Here is a 6,000-nt window from a genome sequence, read left to right as displayed (position 1 = left end):
CATAAAATTTACTCACTTTAAATGTACATGTTAATGATTTTTATTAAATTTACTGAGTTGCAAAATCATCATTATAATGCAATTTTAGAACATTTCCATCTTCCCATACAGTTCCCTCATACCTATTTTCACTTAGGCCCTGATGCCATCCCCAGCCATAGGAAGCCATTGATCTGCTTTCTGACTCTATAGCTTTGCCTTCTCTGGACATCTCATATAAGTGAAATCAAGCAATATGTGGTCTTTTTTGTATGACTTCCTTTACTTAGCATAATGTTTTTGAGGTTCATCCATATTATAGCATTCATCATTATCTTTTTTTTATTGCTGTGTAGTATTTTATTGTACAGCTCTGCTACATTTTGTGTATGTGTTCATTCATTAATGTTGTGTTTATGTTAATGGACATTTGAGTTCTTTCCCCCTCTTGGCTATTATGAATAATGGTGCTCTGAATATCTGCATGCAAGTCATCGTGTGCCCGTGTTTTTTTCCTTTCGAATAGACACAGAACAATGGAATTGATGAGCCACGTGTCTCATCTTTGATTCCTTGAGGGCAGGAATATCACGCTGAAGTTTTAGTATTGGCTTAGTGGTCTTTTAATTGACTCCTCTAGGACGCCTGCCACATAGTTGGTAGGGAAACTGATCAAGAGGTATTTATGATATAGTTTCATGTTCTGTGAATCTTTGTTTGGTTTTTATGCACACTATCACCTATGACCGCCACTTGGAAAGTTTTATTTATTTATTTTATTTTTATTTTTATTTTTTTGCATCTTTATTGGAGTGTAATTGCTTTACAATGGTGTGTTAGTTTCTGCTTTATAACAAAGTGAATCAGTTATACATATACATATGTTCCCATATCTCCTCCTTCTTGCATCTCCCTCCCTCCCACCCTCCCTATCCCACCCATCCAGGTGGTCACAAAGCACTGAGCTGATCTCCCTGTGCTATGCGGCTGCTTCCCACTAGCTATCCATTTTACATTTGGTAGTGTATATATGTCCATGCCACTCTCTCGCTTCGTCCCAGCTTACCCTTCCCCCTCCCCACGTCCTCAAGTCCATTCTGTAGTAGGTCTGTGTCTTTATTCCTGTCTTACCCCTAGGTTCTTCATGACATCCATTTTTTTTCCTCTTAGATTCCATATATATGTGTTAGCACACGGTATTTGTCTTTCTCTTTCTGACTTACTTCACTCTGTATGACAGACTCTAGATCCATCCACCTCACTAAAAATAACTCAATTTCGTTTCTTTTTATGGCTGAGTAATATTCCATTGTATATATTTGCCACATCTTCTTTATCCATTCATCTGATGATGGACACTTAGGTTGTTTCCATCTCCAGGCTATTGTAAATAGAGCTGAAGTGAACATTTTGGTACATGACTCTTTTTGAATTATGGTTTTCTCAGGGTATATGCCCAGAAGTGGGATTGCTGGGTCATATGGTAGTTCTATTTGTAGTTTTTTAAGGAACCTCCATACCGTTCTCCATAGTAGCTGTAGCAATTCACATTCCCACCAGCAGTGCAAGAGTGTTCCCTTTTCTCCACACCCTCTCCAGCATTTATTCTTTCTAGATTTTTTGATGATGGCCATTCTGACCGGTGTGAGATGATATCTCATTGTAGTTTTGCATTTCTCTAATGATTAATGATGTTGAGCATTCTTTCATGTGTTTGTTGGCAGTCTGTGTATCTTCCTTGGAGAAATGTCTATTTAGGTCTTCTGCCCATTTTTGGATTGGGTTGTTTGTTTTTTTGTTATTGAGCTGCATGAGCTGCTTGTAAATTTTGGAGATTAACCCCTTGTCAGTTGCTTCATTTGCAAATATTTTCTCCCATTCTAAGGGTTGTCTTTTGGTCTTGTTTATGGTTTCCTTTGCTGTGCAAAAGTTTTGAAGTTTCATTAGGTCCCATTTGTTTATTTTTGTTTTTATTTCCATTTCTCTAGGAGGTGGGTCCAAAAGGATCTTGCTGTGATTTATGTCATAGAGTGTTCTGCCTATATTTTCCCCTAAGAGTTTGATAGTTCCTGGCCTTACATTTAGGTCTTTAATCCATTTTGAGCTTATTTTTGTGTATGGTGTTAGGGAGTGTTCTAATCTCATACTTTTACATGTCCCTGTCCAGTTTCCCAGCACCACTTATTGAAGAGGCTGTCCTTTCTCCACTGTACATTCCTGCCTCCTTTATCAAAGATAAGGTGGCTATATGTGCGTGGGTTTATCTCTGGGCTTTCTATCCTGTTCCATTGATCTATCTTTCTGTTTTTGTGCCAGTACCATACTGTCTTGATTACTGTAGCTTTCTAGTATAATCTGAAGTCAGGGAGCCTGATTCCTCCAGCTCCATTTTTCGTTCTCAAGATTGCTTTGGCTATTCGGGGTCTTTTGTGTTTCCATACAAATTGTGAAATTTTTTGTTCTAGTTCTGTGAAGAATGCCATTGGTAGTTTGATAGGGATTGCATTGAATCTGTAGATTGCTTTGGGTAGTAGAGTCGTTTTCACAATGTTGATTCTTCCAACCCAAGAACATGTTATATCTCTCCATCTATTTGTATCATCTTCAATTTCTTTCATCAGTGTCTTATAATTTTCTGCATACAGGTCTTTTGTCTCCTTAGGTAGGTTTATTCCTAGATATTTTATTCTTTTTGTTGCAATGGTAAATGGGGGTGTTTTCTTGATTTCACTTTCAGATTTTTCATCATTCGTGTATGGGAATACCAGAGATTTCTGTGCATTAATTTTGTATCCTGCTACGTTACCAAATTGATTGATTAGATCTAGTAGTTTTCTGGTAGCATCTTTAGGATTCTCTATGTATAGTATCATGTCATCTGCAAACAGTGACAGCTTTACTTCTTCTTTTCCAATTTGGATTCCTTTTATTTCCTTTTCTTCTGATTGCTGTGGCTAAAACTTCCAAAACTATGTTGAATAAGAGTGGTGAGAGTGGGCAACCTTGTCTTGTTCCTGATCTTGGTGGAAATGGTTTCAGTTTTTCACCATTGAGGACGATGCTGGCTGTGGGTTTGTCATATATGGCCTTTATTATGTTGAGGAAAGTTCCCTCTTTGCCTACTTTCTGCAGGGTTTTTATCATGAATGGGTGTTGAATTTTGTCGAAAGCTTTCTCTGTATCTGTTGAGATGATCATATGGTTTTTCTCCTTCAATTTGTTAATATGGTGTATCACATTGATTGATTTGCATATATTGAAGAATCCTTGCATTCCTGGAATAAACCGCACTAGATCATGGTGTGTGATCCTTTTAATGTGCTGTTGGATTCTGTTTGCTAGTATTTTGGTGAGGATTTTTGCATCTATGTTCATCAGTGATGTTGGCCTGTAGTTTTCTTTCTTTGTGACATCTTTGTCTGGTTTTGGTATCAGGGTGATGGTGGCCTCGTAGAATGAGTTTGGGAGTGTTCCTCCCTCTGCTCTATTTTGGAAGAGTTTGAGAAGGATAGGTGTTAGCTTTTCTCTAAATGTTTGATAGAATTCGCCTGTGAAGCCATCTAGTCCTGAGCTTTTGTTTGTTGGAAGATTTTTAATCACAGTTTCAATTTCAGTGCTTGTGATTGGTCTGTTCATATTTTCTATTTCTTCCTGATTCAGTCTTGGAAGGTTGTGCATTTCTAAGAATTTGTCCATTTCTTCCAGGTTGTCCATTTTATTGGCATAGAGTTGCTTGTAGTAATCTCTCATGATCTTTTGTATTTCTGCAGTGTCAGTTGTTGCTTCTCCTTTTTCATTTCTATTTCTATTGATTTGAGTCTTCTCCCTTTTTTTCTTGATGAGTCTGGCTAATGGTTTATCAATTTTGTTTATCTTCTCAAAGAACCAGCTTTTAGTTTTATTGACCTTTGCTATCGTTTCCTTCATTTCTTTTTCATTTATTTCTGATCTGATCTTTATGATTTCTTTCCTTCTGCTAACTTTGGGGTTTTTTTGTTCTTTCTCTAATTGCTTTAGGTGCACGGTTAGGTTGTTTATTCGAGATGTTTCCTGTTTCTTAAGGTAGGATTGTATTGCTGTAAACTTCCCTCTTAGAACTGCTTTTGTTGCATCCCATAGGTTTTGGGTCGTCGTGTCTCCATTGTCATTTGTTTCTAGGTATTTTTTAATTTCCTCTTTGATTTTTTCAGTGATCACTTTGTTATTAAGTAGTGTATTGTTTAGCCTCCATGTGTTTGTATTTTTTACAGATATTTTCCTGTAATTGATATCTAGTCTCATAGTGTTGTGGTCGGAAAAGATACTTGATACAATTTCAATTTTCTTAAATTTACCAAGGCTTGATTTGTGACCCAAGATATCATCTATTCTGGAGAATGTTCCATGAGCACTTGAGAAAAATGTGTATTCTGTTGTTTTTGGATGGAATGTCCTATAAATATCAATTAAGTCCATCTTGTTTAATGTATCATTTAAAGCTTGTGTTTCCTTATTTATTTTCATTTTGGATGATCTGTCCATTGGTGAAAGTGGGGTGTTAAAGTCCCCTACTATGATTGTGTTACTGTCGATTTCCCCTTTTATGGCTGTTAGTATTTGCCTTACGTATTGAGGTGCTCCTATGTTGGGTGCATAAATATTTACAATTGTTATATCTTCTTCTTGGATTGATCCCTTGATCATTATGTAGTGTCCTTCTTTGTCTCTTCTAATAGTCTTTATTTTAAAGTCTATGTTGTCTGATATGAGAATTGCTACTCCAGCCTTCTTTTGGTTTCCATTTGCATGGAATATCTTTTTCCATCCCCTTACTGTCAGTCTGTATGTGTCTCTAGGTCTGAAGTGGGTCTCTTGTAGACAGCATGTATATGGGTCTTGTTTTTGTATCCATTCAGCCATTCTGTGTCTTTTCGTGGGAGCATTTAATCCATTTACATTTAAGGTAATTATTGATATGTATGTTCCTATTTCCATTTTCTTAATTGTTTTGGGTTTGTTATTGTAGGTCTTTTCCTTCTCTTGTGTTTCTTGCTTAGATAAGTTCCTTTAGCATTTGTTGTAAAGCTAGTTTGGTGGTGCTGAACTCTCTCAGCTTTTGCTTGTCTGTAAAGGTTTTAATTTCTCCATCAAATCTGAATGAGATCTTTGCTGGGTAGAGTAATCTTGGTTGTAAGTTTGTTTTTTGTGTTTTTTTTGGTATGCGGGCCTCTCACTGTTGTGGCCTCTCCCGTTGCGGAGCACAGGCTCCAGACGCGCAGGCCCAACGGCCATGGCTTACGGGTCCAGCCGCTCCACGGCATGTGGGATCTTCCTGGACCGGGGCACGAACCCGCGTCCACTGCATTGGCAGGCGGACTCTCAACCACTGCACCACCAGGGAAGCCCGGTTGTAGGTTTTTTTCCTTCATCACTTTAAATATGTCCTGCCAGTCCCTTCTGGCTTGCAGAGTTTCTGCTGAAAGATCAGCCGTTAACCTTATGGGGATTCCCTTGTGTGTTATTTGTTGTTTTTCCCTTGCTGCTTTTAGTATGTTTTCTTTGTATTTAATTTCTGAGAGTTTGATTAATATGTGTCTTGGTGTGTTTCTCCTTGGATTTATCCTGTATGGGACTTTCTGTGCTTCCTGGACTTGATTAACTATTTCCCATATTAGGGAAGTTTTCAACTATAATCTCTTCAAATATTTGCTCAGTCCCTTTCTTTTTCTCTTCTTCTTCTGGAACCCCTATAATTCAAATGTTGGTGCATTTAATGTTGTCCCAGAGGTCTCTGAGAGTGTCCTCAGTTCTTTTCATTCTTTTCTCTTTATTCTGCTCTGCAGTAGTTATTTCCACTGTTTTATCTTCTAGGTCACTTATCTATTCTTCTGCCTCAGTTATTCTGCTATTGATCCCATCTAGAGTATTTTTAAATTTCATTTATTGTGTTGTTCATCATTGCTTGATTCATCTTTAGTTCTTTTAGGTCCTTGTTAACTGTTTCTTGCATTTTCTCTATTCTATTTCCAAGATTTGGGGTCA

The sequence above is a fragment of the Hyperoodon ampullatus genome, assembly GCF_949752795.1.
Source record: "Hyperoodon ampullatus genome assembly, chromosome: 4".
NCBI classification, from domain to species: Eukaryota; Metazoa; Chordata; class Mammalia; order Artiodactyla; family Ziphiidae; genus Hyperoodon; species Hyperoodon ampullatus.
The sequence above is the reverse complement of the archived record's forward strand: the minus strand, read 5'-3'. Positions refer to the sequence as shown.